The following is a 23638-nucleotide window of genomic DNA, read 5'->3' on the forward strand; positions in this document are numbered from 1 at the left end:
TGAGTAGGACAAACACATCTTACCAATTATTTGCTGCAAACATTAAGCAATTATTATTGACACAAAGTTGACTGACATTATACTATAGCATCTTAAGTGCTAAATTGGTACTGAATATGCTATTAACATTAGCAATAAAATATCATAATTTAAATGTAGTTTGTCTTAACCCTAATTTGTATGCAAAATGCTTTTTTCTAAATGTATGAATGCATGACAAATATATAAATCTCCATAATTATACATATCCAGTCTCCCTTCTTAATCAACTAAATGCAGAGATGAGAAGGGGAATTTGTAATTTAATAGCTGATATTAATGTGTGACTCTGTTTAAAAGTCACTCCTCTGTTTTTAAAAATTTTCAGATGCTTTTTAAGAACTAATGTTAAAATTTGTGGGTATAGGATTTTTGGTCACATTTCTATTCTCATTCTATAGTTTTTAATATTTAATTTATATCTGTTGGGCTCACTGTGAAAACTTAAGACTTCTAAATTGATTAAAAATTTATAGAGAAATTGGAGTTTCTCACTTTGGCCTACTCAAACTACATTAATATTATAAAGTTCTAGTGAGCTCAACAGTAGTGAGGCATGTAAATGCATGTTTTTGGGGTTTTATTTTTTGTTTTTAATTGTACTTTAGGTTCTGGGGTACATGTGCAGATCATGCAAGTTGTTGCATATGTACACACATGGCAAGGTGGTTTGCGGTCTCCATCCCCTCATCATCTATATCTGGCATTTCTCCTCATCTTATCCCTTCCCACCCTTCCCTACCCCCAGCAGTCTCTCCCCTAGCCTCCGCCAACTGACCCCAGTGTGTGATGCTCCCCTCCCTGTGTCCACATGTTCTCACTCTTCAACACCCCCTTATGAGTGAGAACATGCGGTGTTTGGTTTTCTGTTCTTGTGTCAGTTTGCTGAGAATGATGGTTTGCACATTCATCCATGTCCCTACAAAGGACAGGAACTCATCATAGTATTCTGTGGTGTATATGTGCCACATTTGCTTTATCCAGTCTGTCATTGATGGGCATTTGGGTTGATTCCAGGTCTTTGCTATTGTAAACAGTGCCACAGTGAACATACGTGTGTCTGTGTCTTTATAATAGAATGATTCATGAACCTCTGAATATATACCCAGTAATAGGATTGCTGGGTCAAATGGAATTTCTATTTCTGGATCCCTGAGGCATCGCCACACTGTCTTCCACAATGATTGAACTAATTTATACTCCCACCAACAGTGTAAAAATGTTCCTTTTTCTCCACATCCTCTCTAGCATCTGTTGTCTCCAGATTTTTTTAATGATCACCTTTCTAACTGGTGTGAGATGGTATCTCAATGTGGTTTTGATTTGCAACAACTAAAATGTTAACTAAGGTACAATCACTTGGTTGATCTTCTATAAATACTGGCTGATTTTCATGTCCCTCACATAGAAAAATTATATATATATATATATATATATATATATATATATATATATATTTTTTTTTTTTTTTTTTTTTTTTTTTTTTTTTTCTGAGACGGAGTCTCGCTCTTGTTACCCAGGCTGGAGTGCAATGGCGCGATCTCAGCTCACCGCAACCTCCGCCTCCTGGGTTCAGGCAATTCTCCTGTCTCAGCCTCCTGAGTAGCTGGGATTACAGGCACGCACAACCATGCTCAGCTAATTTTTTGTATTTTTAGTAGAGACGGGGTTTCACCTTGTTGACCAGGATGGTCTCGATCTCTTGACCTCATGATCAACCCGCCTCAGCCTCCCAAAGTGCTGGGATTACAGGCGTGAGCCACCGTGCCCGGTCGAAAAATAATATTTTAACAACTACATACTTAACTATTCAATGAATAGTTAAGTGAATTCAGTGAATTTCAAGTGTTATTTAAAATTTGCAGTATTTAAGTAAAGAGAAAATTTCATCCATGAAATAAATGTACAATCATATGCAACCTACCTAGCTATCAATCACTTATTGATCATGTATTCATCTTTCTACCTATTATACATTAACTTAGGTGATTTTCATAAGAACCGTATTTAATAATGTTTCTGTGGGAAAATGCACTCCAGTATCAGTTGAATTCAGGATGCCATAACACTTCAAATAATGCTTCTCTTGTTTTCTGGTGCCCATGCCTGATATTCTGAGCCTCAAAAACTCCTATATATCAAGAAGAGCTGATTGATAAAAATATAGATTCTTCTGCATATCCAAATTTTTGTTTACTCTCTAAATACACACAAATCAATATAGTTAATTGATACATGCCTTGAATTATGAAACCATTCTTTGGAATTCAGTTTTTCTTCTCCAAAATCATTTTCTAAGTACTTACACTGAAATATATACATGCAAATGGAACAGTTTTACATTAACAATATAAATTAATATTTATAACACTCATTTAAAATGTTTAGAAAATATGGCTTGTGAATAGTTTCATAGTAATGTCAACACAGGTAGGCCTACATAATTTTATTTAACTATTCCTTAGTATCCCAAATGATAAAACTGCCTAAAAATTATATATTAACAAATGATTATTTTCTTAGTATTTGCTCTTAAAAAGAGAATTATATACATAAATATATTCAATAAATATATATCTATTTTAAATATATATTTATTGAATATATATGTGTATATATATGTGTGCGTGTATATATATATATGTGTGTGTGTGTATATATATATATATATATATATATATATATATGTATATTAGACAGTGTCTCACTCTGTAACCAGGCGCCAGGCTGGTGTGCAGTGGCACGATGATTTCAGCTCACTGCAACCTCCACCTCCTGGTTCAAGCAATTCTCCTGCCTCTGCCCCCTGAGTAGCTGGAACTATAAGCACACGCCACCACATCCAGCTAATTTTTTGTATTTTCTAGTACAGACCAGGTTTCACCATGTTGGCCTGGATGGTCTCGATCTCTTGACCTCCTGATCCGCCTGTCTCGGCTTTCCAAAGTGCTGGGATTACAGGCTTGAGCCACCGCACCCGGCCAGAATTATATTTTTTATTCATTTAAGTGAGGGATTATTTAGCTACTACTAAAGAGTAAAATTTGTCTTGAAAATTTATGCCTATAAGAATTCAATCTAAACTGCCAAATTGTCTTTCAAAGGCCTATTTCTATTTTTGCTTTCTAAAACAATTTAAGAGCACATTATTTTATCCAACAATAACATTGATAAATTTCAATTATCAGTGAATCTTCATACAATAGATTATATAATTATTTTAATTTATATTTATTTGCTCATTACAGAAATTTAACATTTTTCTATCTTATGCATCTGAATTTACTTGGCTGTCAATTTGAATATTGTCCATTAGCTTATATGCTTACATGTATTATCAGTATTTTAATATGGATAATTTTACAAGAAAATATTATTAAACTTCACACTTTAAACCTATAAATTTTTCTGCTGTCAGTATACCAATAATGTATATCTTTTAATTTGTTTTAAGAAATAATATAGCCTGTTATAAGATTTGAAGCATAGTTTTCCATAATCTGATACTTTCATCAGTTTGCTGCTTTTTGTTTTGATACTTGATTTGAAATGTATGTCTATAATGAAATGAGAAAGATATTAGAATTGTTCCCCAAGCAACCTCAACAAAATAGTCAATTGCTACAACACAATGAATTTTTATCATTATACATCTTTTCCTCATTGATTTTTGGCTACCTTCATCATATACTAAATTTGAGGCTCACTCTCTCTATATATATAATATAAAATTGGATATATATATATATATATATATATATATATATATATATGTGTGTGTGTATTGCCAATTCAGGATGAATGAGCTAGTTCATTAATCTAATGAGCTATTTTTATTCCATTACTATTTAATTTTCTCATTGTATCTAAATAATATGTTTTTCTTGTGGATGATTATTATCTTCTTCTAAACTGTCCTTGTATTTCTTAACTGTTTCCCTTGATCCTTAAATTAATTTTTAATTAGATTGTCAATTTCTCTAAGAAATTTTTTTTATGATTCTAATTAGGTCTGAAATGAAATAAAAAATAATTAACAATTATTGATGTCACTTTATTGATTTCTCATTTAAAGCCCTTGTTTATTGAGCAATAGTTATTTTTTCTATATTAGTTACATTTGTTCTTTCCCATTTATATTTATAACATATCTTTTTTGTATTGACTTGTTCTAATGAGTCAGTACATACCAGTAGCAAAAGCATTGGTTTAATTTTTATAATTTCACCTAAAATTTGAAGATTGGATTTGGTCCTGGGAAGTCTAATTTTATATTTTATATTCTTTACTTGTAGTTATTAAAAAAAAAGTTGCAAAGTCAAATTAATCAGTTGTTAAGTTACTCAGTATTGTGATAACAGATGAATTGTATCCCCTAGGTTAGTGCTTTTTAATACAGTAGCTAGTAACTATATATGTCTCTTGGACACTTGAAAAGCAGTCATTGTGATGAAGGCACATAATTAATACTTTTAATTTATTTAAATACTGAAAAATATATTTAAAAAAATTAAACCTAACTCATTTTTTGTTTAAAAATACATTCCCCTTAACTGTTGAATTATCTGAGATATTATTGTGGTATGATAGTAAATATGTATTGTTTCAATTATTACATATAAAAGCATCATAAAATTAGTCACTGTACAAAATTTGCTTCAGTTCAAGTGTGTTTTTGTATGCAATAATATACCATCGTAATTTGTTTACTTGAATATTTTCATGATTTGGATCTCTTTCTATTATTGGTGTATAGTAATGCTTGTGATTTTTACACACTGATTTTGTATTCTGAGACTTTGCTGAAGTTGTTTATCATATTAAGGAGACTTGGGGCTGAGAAGATGGGGTTCCCAAAGGATTATAAATCATTCTATTATAAAGATACATGCACAAATATGTTTATTGCAGCACTGTTCACAACAGCAAAGACTTAGAACCAACCCAAATGCCCAGCAATGATAGACTGAATAAAGAAAATGCGGCACATATTCACCATGGAATACTATGCACCCATTAAAAAAGATGAGTTCATGTTTTTTGCAGGGACATGGATGAATCTGGAAACCATCATTCTCAGCAAACTGACACAAGAACAGAAAACCAAATACCATATGTTTTCATTCATAAGTTGGTGTTGAACAATGAGAACACATGGACACAGGAAGGCAAACATTACACATTGGAGCCTGGGAGATGGGGGGCTAAGGGAGAAATAGCAGTGGTTGGGGGGCTAGGGGAGGGATAGCATTAGGAGAAATACCTAATGTAGATGATGGGGCAACAGATGCAGCAAACCACGACCATGACACATGTATACCTATGTAACAAACATGCATGATCTGCACAAGTACCCCAGAAATTAAAGTATAAAACTTCTTAAAAAAGGAAAATACATAGTGAATTTGATAAAGCATTCCTCTTAATAGATAAAAAGCACTGACAACCTTAGTTGTTTAAAATCAGAATTGAATATACATCAAACAAGATAAAACAATTGTTGACAAGAGCTAAGCTTCTAACATTGCCCAGCTACAAATTATTTTGGATTCTTGAAAAAAATGAAATAATTTCTAGATGGTATATCAGTCAGAATTCAATCAAAGAAAGAGAATCAGTAGGGTGTGTGTGTATGTTGAGAGAAGGAAAGAGAATAAAAAATTTTGTTATTTCCTTCCCTTATGCGATTGTGGGGCTGGCTATCAGTAAAGGAAGGTCACCAGCAAGCTGGAATCTACAGATAGTAATTAGCATAAACCAAAACTGCAGTCCACAGGCAGGTTTTGTTTTTATTGTTTTTATGTTTTTGTCTTGTCTTTATTTCCCTCTCTATCTCTCTCAGGAAACTGGTCATGTTTTTAAGACCTTCTAACTAAGTTATTCAGGTCCACCAAGATTAACCAGGATAATTTTCCCTAGTTAAAATCAGCTGATTTATGACCTTAATTACATCTGCAAGATATCCCAACAGGAACTAGATTATTGTTTGATGGAAGAACTAGAGACTTAACTAAGCTATCAAACCAAAAATATTATTGCAGATGTAGGGATGTTTAAAACTATTATTTCAGGTATAAGTTCTGTTAGAAAATTATGAGAAAAAGATTGAAAAGGACAACTTTAAAAATGGGGGCATGAATATTAATGTTTAAATTATTCAATATAAACATGCAATTGCAAGACATCATACCCAATTTATGAAATTAGAAATGAACAAATAGAAAAAAATGTGAACATATTTTGTTGCAGTATAAAAGCATTTCATAAAGATTTACTATACTAACTCTAATTTAAAATTTTGTTGAAAATCAAAGAATGTTGGTGAAATATAATCAAAGAAAAGAAGTTAATATAAATGTAGTTCATGTTTTCTCACTACTGTCACATTGCATATAAGCAAGCTACATTTGAATCCAAGGAAAGGTAATATTGTATGTGACTCAGCTAAACAAGTATGGAAAGTTGTTGACATGAAAACTGTTCATAATACAAGTCAATAATAAAAATTTTACATATTATCCAGAAGATAAAGCAGTAAAATGTTTAATATAATCAGAATTACATGAATCAATTCCAAGTCTAAACTGAAAAAAAAATTGCTTTGATATATTAATAAACTTAGCTTTATTTTTTCAATTCTTGCAATACTCTTTGGATTCAACATTAATAGTACTGAGTTAAAATAAAAGTTAATTTACTTAACTAAGTGTTCAAATTGAGATGCGATGTAAGCATAAAATATACATTGATTTCAAATATTTGTTACAAAATAAAAAATCACTAAGATTTTTATATTGATATGTTAAAATGATATTTGAATTTATCAAGTTAAGTGATATATGCTATTAAAATTAAATGAACCAGTTTCCTTTTAACATTTTTAAATGTAGCTACAAGAACTTTTAAAATTATATATGTAGTATATATTTGTACTTAGAACTGCTCTAAGCAATTGTGGCCCACAAATAAATTTTTTATCTCTATGTTAGAAAGTAAATAATTATTGGAGAGGAAGACTAAGAGAACTTTGTGAATGTCTCTGTGCATTTTTATTTTATTTTTTCTCTAAAGATTCAAGCAGTATGTTATAGGTCCCTGCAATTTTCAAGGCATTGTATTTTAAATTTTAAAATATACATATACGCACACACAAAAAGGAAGTATCTCTAGGTGATGGAATGCCATAAAAGCAGTAAAGAATGAAATAGACGCGCACACACACACACACACACACACACACACACACACAGAGAGAGAGAGAGAGAGAGAGAGAGAGAGAGAGAGAAATAAAAGTTATGCCTCTTGAGCAAATTGAATATTCTGAAAATGATTTTTAAGTAAGAGGTTGGTTTATTCTCTCAAGAACAACCTGGAAGCATGATTAGAAAACAAAAAGCCTGCCTCTCATGTATGCATGTTTTACTACTGTGGCACCATTTCATAAAACAGATACATTCCGAAGAAAACAAAACAAAGACAGATATAACTTTGGTGCATAAAATCATGGAGACCATATTGTACTTACAAAAACAAAATTGTATTTGCAAATAAACATGGGGAGAAGAAATGAAGACTTAACATAGTAGGGAATCAAGTAGACACACAGTGTGAACTGCCACATCCAGAAATATCTGGTAGTGTGTCAAGCAGACACACAATGTGAATTGTTCCCATTCAGAAATGTCTGGTGGTGTGTCAAATGTTATTAACCATGGAAATTCACAGGGAATTCTTGCAAATGGATCCAAGGTTAGACTAAACTTCCTCTTTTAAACATTTTTGACACATTTTCAAATAATGAATATATTATAAAAATTAAATACTAAGACTGTATAAAGCAAATATAGATACTAAAACACAACAAAATTTTGTAATGAAACTCTTCAATTTTCTTGAATATTATATAAATTCCCTGCTACATAGATGTGAATACCATTCCAGGTATCTGAAAATCATTCCTTTATTTTTATATAATGTATCAATGTCTTTCCAGATCACACAGTTTAGTTTTCCTTGTTTTGAAAATGTTTTTAATTGAACCATACTATATGCATTTATTTTACTTTTCATCTCGTGCACAAATTTATGTACATGGGATTCAAGCAATGTTATTGCATACAGCTATATTTTGTTCATACCTATTATTTATACTATCCTAGTGTACAATTCTACCACAATTTATTGATTTTACCACTGCCAAACATTGAGGTTCATTGATGATTTTATACTAACTTTTTTTTGTATTCCCAGTAATCATAAATAACCTTCAACTTTCCAGAGATATAACTTTTGTGTAAATTAATACACAATTTTACCATGTTGTGGTTATGAAATCTGAGACTATTTTGGTTTAAAATAGAATAAATCCATTAGCTTTCAGCCAGAAACTCAAAACTTCTCACCATATTACCCATGAAGGGACAGAAAAAAGAAAAGCTTACAATTATGCTGAAAAACTAGATTTACAAGTTATATAATAGCAAAACCTAGGAAAAACTGAAACTCTTTTCAAAAGATAGAAAAAAGTCCTAACAATTTCATTTTGGGATATACCTGTTTTGATTCATAAAACTAAGTTAATTTAAAACATGAAGAAAATTCAGTTTCTCAAATAGTTTTTCTCTCATACAGAGAACAAATAACTGTAAACATCTTATAATGAAGTGTTCTATACTTACACTTATGTAAATCTTATGTGTACATGGCTGAAGTAACACATTTTTTTTTTACTTTTTACCTACAAATACTCACAAAAAGCTTCATACTCTAATAAGCCAAAACTGTTATACAGTATTAACTAAGGAAGAAATTAGCACATGCTTAGAATTAATTCTATTCATAGATGTTAATGTAGAGCTTTCATATGAGAAATTTTGTCATTCAAAGGTGAACTACTGGTTGTCCCAAAAAGAACTTTATAATCTGTCCTGAAAATCATATGAGAAATTAAGCAATTGTAATACTAGGTGGTAGAGCATCTGCTTCCCGAATTAGGAGTTTCATGGACTCAAATTCCAGTGAAATAGATAAAACTAGTAAAAATTATTTTTCAAAGTCTCTGCAAATTTTCCTGAAAATATACCGCAAATGAAGAAAGGTTTATCAAGAAAATCTAGTAAATCCTTGAAAACAATAAGTTGTTGTGCTTGAGCTACAAACTGCTCTTATTCCCCTTCTCTGAGCAACCAGTGTGCTGATGCTCCATTTCAGGTAAAAGTTGCCAAGAACCTGAGGCATAAGAACCTTCTCACCTTCAGACACAGGCTATGATATCCACCATGCAAGATAACTGCAGATTAATCAATTTTTGTAAGTCCTCACTCTGTGGTGCAAAATCTATGTTTCAGATGAGTACAGCTAGGAGGTTGGGACTACTACCTCCCACCTATTATTTATGTTCACAGTGAAGCTCTCCCTGAAGCACAGCGAGTCAAGAATACTAGGTCCTCAACTGCCCTCATCCCAGTTCCCTCAGAGCAGAGGTTCCACAATGAAAGAAGCAATCCAAGATGACCCTAGTCTACTACCCTCACCAGTGTCTTGCTTGTGGAACAGATGTGTCCCTCTGAAAGAAGCAGACTACAGCTGTCATATCCATAACTCCAGAGCAGTGGCTTAGGGATTTTTCTCTGATTGGTAGTTTATAAAATAGAGAGAAATCCAGTGCTGTGTATAAAAGAAATGACTTTGTGTAGAACCCAGTGAAAAGAATTCAAAGTCCAGGGGTGTGCTTAACAAATGTTAAAAAAAAAAAAAAAAAAGACGCTTAATTCAGTGAGAACAGGAAGCTAAATTAGACCAGCTAGTTTACAAGAGAGATTAGGGAGAGAGAACATTAAGAGCCATCATAAAATCAAAACCAAGCACATAGATTTAGCTCAAACATTACCCGTGCATAGAGGTCTAAATTTAAATAAGAAGTCTACAAAAAATTAAGCCAAAAGGAAAGCAACAATAAGTATTAAGTAGAAATTAGGAATTAGAGACTAGGAAAACAACAGAGAAAATCGAGGAAACCGAAACTCAGTTATTTGTAATATCAAGAAAATTGACAAAGCTTTAGCAAGACTGAAAAAAAAAAAAAAAAAAAAGAAAAAGAAATAGACATAGAATATTCAAATTCCTAAAATCAGAAACAAAAGAAGATACACTATTGTTGATCTTACAGCAGTTAAAAAAAAAAAAAAAAAAAAAAAAAAAAAGATGAAATGGACAAATTCCTAGAAAGCAACAAACTACAAAAATTGATGAAGAAATAGAAAATATGAGTAGATCTATGCTAAGTGTAAATATTGAATTAAAAAATATTCTCTACAAATTAAACTGCAGGCCCACAAAACTTCAATGGTAAATTATATCAGAACTTTAAAAATAAACCTTAGAAACAGCAATTCTTAAAACAGGCTTCCAAAAAAAAAAAAAAATGTAAAATACAGGAGAAAGTAACAGTTCTTCACTCATTCTGTGAGGTCAGTGTTACCTTGGTACCCAAACCAGAAAAGACATTGATTATTGAATGTCCCATCACAATAAGGTAGATTAAAAACAGCAGAACAAAATAGAAAAGGCACATAATCGTCAGATTCACTGGGGTTGAAATGAAGGAAAAAATGCTAAGGGTAGCCAGAGAGAATGGTTGGGTTACCCACAAAGGGGAGGCCATCAGACTCACAGTGGATCTCTCAGCAGAAACCCTGCAAGCCAGAAGAGAGTGGGGGCCAATACTTAACATTCTAAAAGAAAAGATTTTTTCAACCCAGCATTTCATATCCAGACAAACTAAGCTTCATAATTATGAACAAGCAACTGCTGAGAGACTTTGTCATCACCACCCCTACCCTAAAAGAGCTCTTGAAGGAAGCAATAAACATGGAAAGGAACAACCTGCACCAGCTACCACAAAAATATACCAAACTGTAAAGATCATCGACACTAGGAAGAAACTGTATCTACTAATGGGAAAAACAACCAGCTAGTATCAAAATTGCAGGATCAAGTTTACACAAAACAATATTAACCTTAAATGTAAATAGGCTAAATGCACCAGTCAAAAGACACAGACTGGCAAATTGGATAAAGCATGAAGACCCATAGGTGTTCTATATTCAGGAAACCTATGTCATGTGCAAGGTCACACATAGTCTAAAAATAAAGGGATGGAGGAAGATTTACCAAACAAATGGAGAGAAAGAGAAAAAAAGCAGGGTTTGCAATCCTAGTCTCTGATAAAACGGATTTTAAACCAACCAAAGATCAAAGACACAAAGATCAAAGACACAAAGAGGGGCATTACAAAATGGTAAAAGGATTAAAGCAGGCGTCCCCAAACTACGGCCCTCAGGCCACGTGCAGCCCCCTGAGGCCATTTATCTGGCCCCCCGCCGCACTTCAGGAAGGGGCACCTCTTTCATTGGTGGTCAGTGAGAGGAGCACAGTATGTGGCGGCCCTCCAACGGTCTGAGGGACAGTGAACTGGCCCCCTGTGTAAAAAGTTTGGGGACGCCTGGATTAAAGCAACAAAAGGAGCTAACTATCCTAATCAAACAGGCAACAAATACAGAAGCACCCAGATACATAAAGCAAGTTATTAATGACCTACAAAGAGACCCAGACCCTGACATAATAATAGTGGAAGATTTTAACACTGCACTGCCAATACTAGACAGATCAATGAGACAGAAAACAAGGATATTCAGGACTCGAACTCAGATATGGATGAAGTGGACATAATAGACATCTACAGAACTCTCCACCCCATAACCACAGAATATACATTCTTCTCAGCACCACATCACTCTTATTCTAAAATTGACTACATAATTGGAAGTAAGACACTCCTCAGCAAATGCAAATAATGGAAATAATAAAAAACAGTCTCTCAGACCACAGTGCAATAAATTAGAACTCAGGGTTAAGAAACTCACTCAAAACCGCACAACTACATGGAAACTGAACAACCTGCTCCTGAATGACTACTGGAAAAATAATGAAATGAAGGCAGAAATAAAGATGTTCTTCAAAATCAATGAGAATGAAGACACAATGTAGCAGATTCTCTAGGACACATTTAAAGCAGTGTCTAGGGGGAAATCAATAGCACTAAATGCCCACCAGAGAAGCAAGGAAAGATATAAAACTGACACCCTAACTTCACAATTAAAAGAACTAAAGGAGCAAGATCAAACAAACTCAAAAGCCAGCAGAAGGCAAGAAATAACTATGATCAAAGCAAAAGTGAAGGAGATAGAGACACAAAAAGCCTCTCAAAAATCAATAAACCCAGGAGCTGGATTTTGAGAAGATCAAAAAAATAGATGGACCACTAGCTAGACTAATGAAAAACAAAAATAGAAGATTCAAATAGATGCAATAAAAAATAATAAAGGAGACATCACCACAGACCCCACAGAAATAGAAACTACTGTAAGAGATTACTACAAATACCTCAGTGCAAATAAACCAGTAAATCAGGAAGAAATGGATAAATTTCTGGACACTTACACCTGCCCAAGATTAAACCAGGAAGAAGTTGAAATCCTGAATAGACCAATAACAACATCTGACATTAAGGCAGTAGTTAATAGCCTACCAACCAAAAAAAGTCCAGAACCAGATGGGTTCCCAGTGGAATTCTATTGAGGTACAAAAAGGAGCTGGTAACATTCCTTCAGAAACAATTGCGAAGAATACAAAGAGTGGGAATCCTCCCTAACTCATTTTATGAGACCAGCATCATCCCAATACCAAAACCTGGGAGAGACACAATGAAAAAAGAAAATTTCAGGTCAATATACATGATGAACATTAATGCAAAAATCTTCAATAAAATACTAGCAAACCAAATCCAATAGCAAATCAAAAAGCTTATCTATCATGATCAAGTTGGCTTTATCCCAGGGATGCAAGGCTGGTTCAACATCCACAAATCTATAAATGTAATCCATCACATAAACAGTACCAAAGACAAAAACCACATGATAATCTCTTTGTCAAAGAGAAGACCTTTGACAAAATTCAACAGCCCTTTTTGCTAAAAACTCTTAATAAACTAGGTATCAACGGATTGTATCTCAAAATAATAAGAGCTATTTATGACAAACCCAAAGCCAATATGATAATGAATAGGCAAAAACTAGAAGCATTTCCTTTGAAAATTGGCACAAGACAAAGATGCCCTCTCTCATCACTTCTATTCAACACAGTATTAAATTTCTGGCTAGGGCCATTAGACAAGAAAAAGAAAAAAAGAGTATTTGAATAGGAAGAGAGAAAGTCCAATTCTCCCTGTTTGCAGATGACATGATTGCATATTTAGAAAACCCCATTGTCTCAGCCCCAAATCTCCTTACTATGATAAGCAAATTTAGCAAAGTCTCAGGATACAAAATCAATGTGCAAAAATTACAAGCATTCCTACACACCAATAACTGACAGAGAGACAAATTATGAGTGAACTATCATTCATAATTGCTACAGAGAGAATAAAATACCTAGATATACAACTAGAAAGGGATCTGAAGGACCTCTTCAAGGAGAACTACAAACTTCAGCTCAAGGAAATAAGAGAGGACATAAACAGATGAAAAAAATTCCATGCTCATGATTAGGAAGAATCAATATCATGAAAATGGCCCTGCTGCCCAAAGTAATTTATTGATTCAATGGTATACCCATTAAGCTACCAATCACTTTCTTAGTAGAATTGGAAAAAAAAAAACACTTTAAATTTCATATGGAACCAAAAAAACAACCTGGATAGCCAAGAGAATCCTAAGTAAAGAAAACAAAGCTAGAGGCATCATGCTGCCTGACTTCAAACTATATTACAAGGCTACTGTAATCAAAACAGCATAGTATTGGTACTAAAATAGAGATATGGACCAATGGAACAGAACAGAGGCTTCAGACAGAACATAACACAATTACAACCATCTGATCTTGGGCAAATCAGACAAAAACAAGCGACAGGGAAAGGATCCTCTATTTCATAAGTGGTGTTGGGAAAACCGGCTAGCCATATGCAGAAAGCTGAAACTGGATCCATTCCTTATACTTTATACAAAAAATAACTGTGGAGGGATTAAAGATTTAAACAGGAGGCCTAACACCATAAAAACTTTAGAAGAAAACCTAGGCAATACCATTCAAGACATAGGCATGGGTAAGGACTTCATGACTAAAACACCAAAAGCAATGGCAGCAAAAGACAAAATAGGTAAATGGGATCTAATTAAACTTAACAGCTTCTGCACAGCAAAAGAAACTATCAATAGAGTGAACTAGCAACCAACAGAATGGGGAAAATATTTTACCATCTACCCATCTGACAAATGGCTAATATCCAGAATCTACAGAGACCTAAAACAAATGTACGAGAAAAAAGCAAACAACCCCATTAAAAAGTGAGCAAAGTATATGAACAGACCCTTTTGAAAGAAGACATTTATGCAGCCGACAAACACAAGAAAAAAGCTCCTCATCACTGGTCATTAGAGAAATGTGAATCAAAACTGCAATGAGATACCACCTCACACCAGTTAGAACAGCAATCATTAAAAAATCAGGAGACAACAGATGCTGGAGAGGGTGTGGAAAATAAGGAATCCTTTTACACTGTTGGTGGGAGTGTAAATTAATTCAACCAATGTGGAAGATAGTGTGGCAATTCCTCAAGGAACTAGAAATAGAAATACCATTTGATCCAGCAATCCCATTGCTAGGTATGTACCCAAAGGATTATAAATCATTCTATTATAAAGACACATGCACACGTGTGTTTATTACAGCACTATTCACAACAGCAAAGACTTGGATCCAACCCAAATGCCCATAATGATAGACTGGAGAACGCAAATGTGGCACATACACACCATGGAATACTCTGCAAGCATAAAAAAGGATGAGTTAATTTCCTTTGCAGGGAGATGGATGAAACTGGAAACCATCATTCTCAGCAAACTAATGCAAGAATAGAAAACCAAACACTGCATGTTCTCACTCATAAGTGGGTGTTGAACAAAGAGAATACATGGACACAGGGAGGGCAACATCACAATCTGGGGCCTGGGAGGTGAGGGGCTAGCGGAAGAATAGCAGGTGGTGGGGGGTATTGGGGATGGCTGGCATTAGCAGAAATACCTAATGTAGGTTATGGGGCTATGGTTGCAGCAAGCCACCACCATGGCAAGCGTATATCTCCGTAACAAATCTGCACAATCTGCACATGTACCCCAGAACTTAAAGCAAAATAAATAAATGAATAAATAAAATTTGCAGGTCTTCCCAGATTGATAGGTTGTTTGTATCTTGAATCTTCCAACTCCACCTTTAAAAGACCTTCACTTCTACAGTTCCCCACTTGGTTGTGCAGGTCTAATTCCTATATTAAATAATTTATTTCATGAGCTATGAAATAAAGCTACCCATTCTCAAGGTAGAAAGACATATGGGTGTCAATAGTCCTAAAATAAAAGGAAATTCACTAATTGATCAATATACTTAGGTGGGTATCTCAAAAAGCTATTCCGTTCTCAGTATAATTGGTCAATTCATCATCTACAATACAGTGGTAGAATGCTTAATTATGTATCAGACATCCTGAAATCATGACAGGATTTCAACATTTCTTATGGCTGAATAGTATTCCATTGTGCATCTATGCCATATTTTCTTTATGCATTTGCCTGTTAATGGACACTTAGGTTGATTTCATATTTTGGCTATTGTGAATGGTACCGCAATAAACGTAAGAGTGCAGCTATCTCTTTAACGTGAATTTTTTGTACTTGTAAATGGGACTGCTTTCATGATTATTTTTGCAGATATATCACTGTTAGCATATAGAAATGTAACTTTTTTTTTTTTTTTTTTTTTTGAGAAGGAGTTCACTCTTGTTGCCCAGGCTGGAGTGCAATTGCACATTCTCAGCTTACCAAAACCTCTGCCTCCTGGGTTCAAGCAATTCACCTGTCTCAGCCTCCCAAGTAGCTGGGATTACAGGCATGTGCCACCACGTCCAGCTAATATTTTGCATTTTTAGTAGACAAGGGGTTTTACCATATTTGCCAGAATGGTCTCGATCTCTTGATCTTGTGATCCATGTGCCTCAGCCTCCCAAAGTGCTGGGATTACAGGCATGAGACACCACGCCCAGCCAGAAATGCAATTGTGGGACTTCACCTTGTGATCGTGTGATCCAATATTCCTTTAAAAACGTTCTTTCATATATACATCTATTTTATTAGTCATGTCCCTCTAAAGAACCCAGACTAATACAAGGAACATCGATCAAAAATGAAAAACAGGGTTCTTACATATTAGACATTCTGTTATAACCAAGAAAGCTACCCATTCTCAAGGTAGAAAGACATATGGGTGTCAATAGTCCTAAAATAAAAGGAAATTCACTAATTGATCAATATACTTAGGTGGGTATCTCAAAAAGCTATTCCGTTCTCAGTATAATTGGTCAAGATTTTAAATCTACTATATTTACAATCTGACCCCTAATTGAGGAATTTAAAATATTCCAGTTTAAAGCCCATGAACAAAATGGTAAATTAAAACAAATTATATATTTTAACCATTTAGCTGGACTTTGAAGACACTCAACAGACTATGTGACTCCCTTGCCCCGAATTTAGTCTTTGGCGTTAACATCACTCACCATGGAAGAGAGAAACTACAAAAAAATCCTCTGCCAACATTGCTAGGCAAATTTCACTCTCTATCTAGTGCTGTCTTTGTACCCCAACAGTTGAAACCATAACCCTGGTGAAGATGTAAACACAAGAAAGGAAGCTAAATCAATTAGCAGGGCATTTTCTTAATTGGTAATTAGATTTTAGCCATTTACCTAAATCTCATGGATATCAATATTTGCTTAAGTATTTTCTGCATGTTATTTCACTGAATTGAAGCTTCCCGTTGTAAAAAGGTCATTGTCATACTACTGCTAAGCCTTTGCTAGAAAACATATTCTCCACATGGGAAATTCCACTGGCTCTTTCAAGTGACAAGGAGACTCATTTCAAAAGTAAAGTAATGTAGTACGTTAAAGAATTATCCATTTATCTCCAAAATTGCACTGTCTTCATCCCCAGTCATCTAGAGTGATAGAAAGACCTAATGAACTATTAGAATTAAATAGGACTAAACTTCATAAGAATTCGTTTTTCCACTGCTCTTATCTCTGATTTCCCTTCAGTCCATTCCTGCTGGGTCATTTTAGCTGTCTGCACATGAAGTAATAACGGGACAACTGGAAAGCCCATGAGAATTCCCTATACTGCCTGAACTCTCAAAGATTCTCAACTAGTTAACCCAGACATTCTAAAATACTGCAAAAGACATATTAATTATGCCCATCATTAGTCTCAGCAGGTTGGGCTGGTTTTCCTCCCATCTCCCATCCAATCCACTCTACAATCAAGAAATGAAGATTTAGTATTCTGAAGAGAGCATCACTAGAAAGCAAATCTTAAACTCTGCAGGAAGGACATTTACATCAGTCTTCTTATTACTAGCATGGTTGCCAAACATCAGGGGAGCTAACTTTGCATTCATACTTCTCAACTAAAAAGGTACAACGCTAGTATAAATGGAACTCCATCCAAATGGGAGACCTAAATCTAAGACTGACTGTCAGGAGCTCCCAGAATCAGATACTGTTATAAGTATCTTTTCCAGTAACTTCAGAACAAGTAGACATCATTAGGAGGAGGTAATTTTCAATTTAGATGTGAGAACAAGATACCCTAGTATTCTCTTGCTTATTTCCTGTTTTTAGAATTGTAATTGTTCTTTACTGTATTTTTCTTATTCATCACTTTCAGTGACAACTTTGTTGTCTGTATAGTTCTCCTTAGTTTAAACACAGCCTTCCATAAGGAGTCTTTGTGTTACCTTCTTCTCCCCCTTACCCAAGCTGTTCTGCCTATAATGACTCCCCATTATTCCAATGATTCTCAATCTATCATACTTCCTCAACCAACTCATAGCACAATCTTACAGTCCTATTTCTAACTGCTGGTATGCACTCTTTTTGTCCTCTGGAAGCCTCTAGCTTCCCTCAAATACCTAAAACAGTCTTGATTTAAGGGCATCCACCGTGTTAGCACAGACAGCTTTATCTTCCCTCTCTAGATTTCAAAAGGGATACCCTTCAACGTTAATACTTTTCAAAAGGCCAACCTGTGTTTCTACCTTAACATAAACAAGGTTCTTTTCATGAGCCTATGTATTTGCAATTGCACCTGATTTCTCACCAACACAAATATCTACATTATTATAGGAGTCAAGAATGCATATTCCTTGTCTTTTATTTTTTATTATAATGTAAGTTCTGGGGTAAATGCACAGATATTGCAGGATTGTTACATAGGTATACACATGTCATGGTTTTTTGTTGCCTCCATCCCTTGTCACCTACATTAGGTATTTCTCCTAATGTTATTCCTCCTCAATCTGTCCACACCCTGCTATCCCTCCCCTAGCACCCCACCCTCCAAGAGGACCCAGTGTGTGATGTCCCCCTCCCTGTGTCCATGTGTTCTCATTATTCAACACTCACTTATGAGGGAGAACATGCGTGTTTGGTTTTCTGTTCTTCTGTCAGTTTGTTGAGAACGATGGTTTCCAGATTCTCCCATGTGTCTGCAAAGGACATGAACTCATCCTTTTTGATGGCTGCATAGTATTTCATGGTGTATATGTGCCACGTTTTTGTTATCAAGTTTATCATTGATGGGCATTTGGGTTAGTTACAAGTCTTTGCTATTGTAAATTGCGTTGCAATGAACATAGGTGTACATGTGTCTTTGTAATAGAACGATTTATAATCCTTTGGGTATATACCCAATAATGGGATTGCTGGATCAAATCGTATTTCTAGTTCTAGATCCTTGAGGAGTTGCCACACTGTCTTCCACAATGGTTGCACTAAATTATACTGCCACCAACAGTGTAAAAGTGCTCCTATTTCTCCACAATGTCTGCAGCATCTGTTATCTCTGGAATTTTTAATGATTGCCATTCTAACTGGTGTGTGGTGGTATCTCACTGTGGTTTTGATTTGTATTTCTCAATGACCAGTGATGATGAACATTTTTTCATGTTTTTTGGCCTCATAAATGTCTTCTTTTGAAAAGTGCTTGTTCATATCCTTTGCCATATTCCTTATTATATGCATCTAACAGACTCAGGTAATCATGAGTTTAACTTTACCTGGCACACTTAGGATTGTCTTACAAAAAAATAAAATGGAAACAAAAAACTGGGAACTCTTATTTTTTGAACTTGATAGGACAATGACTATATCAAACGAGCTCATATAAACTCCAAAGAACAATCTATGGGACAGTTATACGCAGGAACCCTGCATAGCCCTGTCTTAGTACATTTGGGCTTGTACAACTGAATACCATGGAGTCAGTGTTTTAAACAGCAAACATTCCTTTTCACACTTTTGGAGGCTGGTAAGTTCAATATCAAGTTGCCAGCAGATTCAGTGTCGGCTGAGAGCCCTCCTCGTGGTTCATAGTCAAGGCCATCTTCTGTCCTCATGTGGCAGAGGAACAAAGGAGCTTTCTCGGGCATCATTTAGAGGGGCACTAATATCATTTGTGTGCACTCAACTCTCATGACCTAATCAGCTGCTAAAGACTTCATCTCCAAATACAATCACATGGAGGATTAGCTTTTAACATATGAATTTTAAGAAGACATAAATATTTTGTCTATGGAATCCCTAATGAGATATATTTTATTTAAGACAAACATATCCCTCTCTGTCTGCTTGCTAGTTGGACTGGATCCTGTGATCTGGCTAATCTAACTAGGTTTTATTGAACCTTTAAAAGACTCATTTTTCAGACCTTAACTACTTTATTACCTCTGGGTTAAGTTTTTCAAGCACTAGACAATATAAAAGGTCTACCAAATGTTTTACAAATATAAGACTAGGTGCAAAATCCTAGTCCTAGAAGGAGGACCTAGCTATCCTTTTCCACCAAGTTCTCAGGAAGCTTTAGAAAAAAAAAATCTAAGAGATTGAAAGTAGACTTAAAAGGCTATCTACCATAGCAGCCACTTTCATGGCTGGTATAAGGCCACTCAGTAAGTTCTTTGAAATTTCCATAATTTCCATGCTATTCTCTGGAAAACAAGCAGAACTACAGGCATTCTCACTGAAACTATCAACATCACGGCCAGAGAAGTACAGGAACTCTAGCAAGCGGTCCTCTGCAATTATCTAACATTGGACATGATCTAGCTTTCCAAAGAGACATTTATGCAGAGGTCAGAAGTGACTACCACACATATGTTCCCTGAAACCTATTTAATGTTTATGCTTTCACAAAAAATATTCAGACAACAAACTGAAAAATTTGTCAGATTACCACTGTCATCCACATTCTGTCATCTACGGACACTTCAGGCTCCATGTCCCTTCAAATCTCAAATTTTGGTTTTCTTCTCATATTCAAATGTCAATAATTATTTCTTTTATTTTATTCTGTTATTTTTCTATTTATTATAGGTCTCTTATCTAATGCCTGATTATGAAGATCCTCCAGCAGCTGTCTGTACAATAACACACTTTACAAATTGCATATCCAGTTCTCAAAGTTAACAAGAACATGAAAGCCAACCCAACTCTGAAGATCATTTTGCAAACTTTCACTTCACAGTAAGTCTGATTCCATCCCTAATAATTTTTAAGGACAAATTTTGTTTGTGATAAACAACAGAGGATGGGGTATGTGCTGATCCCAAATCTCACCATAACCGACAATTACCCATAACTTAATCATTGCACTGACTTGATCAAAGTTTTTTCAATCCTGTTTCCTCCTCTCAGGCCTCGGAATTTGGGTCACTACTCAATATTGAAAGAGCACTAAAGTAGAGAACATCTCCCTTAACAACTTACTCCAAGAACAAACAGATTGCTGGGAGAAACATTTTCTGTTGCAGCAGTCAGCTCAGCCTACTGCCTGCCCTTCTTCCACACAAAGTTCCTAACAGCCCTGCTGACGTTTCCGTATGAAAGAAAAATCTTTTTTCTGTTTGATTTTGAGACATTTTTAGATTCAGAATTTGGAGTGTTCTGCCTTCTGCAATAGTCTTTTTGAATAAAGTTTATTTTTATCTATGTCTGGTTTATTTTTAAGTGGTATCGGTGAGCTTGGAAGACCTACACACCTCAGATATTGATTACAGCCTTTGAGACATTGGTCACAAGAGTTGGTTAATCTCCTGACCCGTGGAAATGTGAGGTAATAAATATGTGTGTTTTATCCATGAAGCTTGTAGTAATTTGTTACTCAGCTATGGAAAAACAATAAATGTGGAAATGTACAATGTGAATTTGAGTCCCAGCAGAGATTAGAACTTAAAACATATTTTAAATAAAAGATGTATATTAAACACTTAATACGTTTCATATAATTATTTTCTCTTTATTTCACTTGGTGTTAACTAGAAAATTTCTTTAATTTCATTTCATACAGGTCATATAATAATCCATACTGACTCAAATCAAATTTTGTATTAAAGAACTATTTCATTAAAAACTCTCTAGAATATGCCTCAAGAGATAAGCATCCATGATTCAGATATTTCTTATTCAAGCATATAAGAAAAATACTGTATTTTAAAATGGTATCATATACAATACTTGAATAGAGTGATCTTCCCATAGTGCACTACATCTACAAATAAGACAATGTTCTGTTAGCTAGCCAACGGTACTCAGTTAAGATAAATATCAGTAGACATATTTTCCACTTTACTATCATTACAAAGCCATTTCTGGAAAAATAGAAAAGACAGGCAGAGCATGGTAGAAAAAAAAATGTTTATTCTGAGATGTGTGGACTTAGCACAACAATGGATCTGACATTTAGTATAGTAAATAATTTTCTGAAATAATAAAGCTAAGTTTTAGAAATTTAATTTTGATTTTATAATAAGTAGAAGATTATTTTCCCCTGCCTTGGAGTAAATAGCTGCTATGAGGCTTTTTTGTTTTGTTTTGTTTTTTTAGTTAACTAAAGCAAAAACAAATTTAACATATAATCAATTATGAATAAGGATGTTGAAAATTTTTCATTTAAATAAAATTACTTTGTACCATAGAATTTGATGGAACACAGACGTGTTAGTTTAAAAGTTTACTCTAGCAGAAATGCTCAATATGTATATGCAAACTGAGTAGAATGTAACAGCATGCATCTATTTTCTGATAGTAATTTTTAAAATTGAAGACATAATAGATTTAAATTTAATTCAATAATGCTACCACCCAGAAAACATGCTGATTTACTCAAGCAGAATCTCAAAGAGACTGTGGATTTAAAAACAGAAAGTTCAACTGAAGGAAAGAATGAGCAAGAGAGGCAGGTAGAATGACAAAGGAAGCAATAAGTGGAAATGGCTACATAAATTAACTCTGCTATCTTCCCTGTTCCTTCCTTTGTTCTAGAATAGACTCAAAGGTAGGTGAATTGAGCTATCCAGCAAATGGGGATTTGTAACACTTGGGGGAAAAAATACTCCTTATGTGGGTATTTAGAGTCACCCAGCACAAGTGTTCTAGGCCTAAAGCTAACCTGAGAAGAGAAAATCTTACTTATGTGCATGGAACTCCCAGTCTATTTATTTTTCTTAATTATTAAAAAACACGTAGTAACCAGTTAACAGATAAGAAAACTCTGAAACAAAAACAAACAAACAAAAAACAAAGGAAGAAAGAAAAAAAAAACAAAATAAAAAGCACTGAAACAATTTAGGGTAAAAAATGAAAAAAAATTAAATTGCTACTCCCTGAAGCATTTAGGAGGAAAATATATCATCTGCTCAAAAATGAAGCCATAGAGAAATATACATTTAGATATTAAAATATAAATACCGGCCAGGCACGGTGGCTCACGCCTATAATCCCAGCACTTTGGGAGGCTGAGGCAGGCAGATCACCCAAGGTCATGAGTTCCAGACCAGCTGGCCAACATGGTGAAACCCCCGTCTTTACTAAAAATGCAAAAATTAGCCAGGTGTGGTTGAGTGCACTTGTAATCCCAGCTACCAGGAGGCTGAGGGAGGAGAATCCCTGGAACCCAAGGGGAGGGGCAGAGGCCACAGTGAACCAAGATTGCACCATGGCACTCCAGCCTGGGCAACAGAGCAAGACTCCATCTCAAAAAAATATACACCATGGAATATTATGCAGCCATCAAAAACGATGAGTTCACGTCCTTTATAGGGACATGGATGAACCTGGAAACCATCATTCTCAGCAAACTGACACAAGAGCAGAAAATCAAACACCGTATATTCTCGCTCATAGGCGGGTGTTGAACAATGAGAACACATGGACACAGGGAGGGGAGCACTACACACTGGGGTCTGTTGGGGGGAAATGGGGGAGGGGTGGGGGGTGGGGAGGTGGGAAGAGATAGCATGGGGAGAAATGACAGATACAGGTGAGGGGACAGAAGGCAGCAAAGCACACTGCCATGTGTGTACCTATGCAACAATCTTGCATGTTCATCACATGTACCCCAAAACCTAAAATGCAATAAAAAAAAAAGAAAAAAAA

The 23638-nt window shown here is 34.7% G+C and overlaps 1 long non-coding RNA gene across 1 annotated transcript in view; it reads right to left on the reverse strand.

Annotated features, from left to right (window-relative positions):
• Positions 1-23143, reverse strand: part of LOC104653151 (uncharacterized) — a 33216-nt gene extending 10073 nt beyond the window's left edge. Inside the window, exon 1 of the long non-coding RNA XR_746413.1 lies at positions 23110-23143. This is a non-coding gene — a long non-coding RNA (uncharacterized LOC104653151). The remainder of the gene's footprint in view (positions 1-23109) is intronic.
• Positions 23144-23638: the final 495 nt, after the last annotated feature.

Source organism: Saimiri boliviensis, chromosome 2 (assembly GCF_048565385.1).
Source record: "Saimiri boliviensis isolate mSaiBol1 chromosome 2, mSaiBol1.pri, whole genome shotgun sequence".
Lineage (NCBI taxonomy): Eukaryota > Metazoa > Chordata > Mammalia > Primates > Cebidae > Saimiri > Saimiri boliviensis.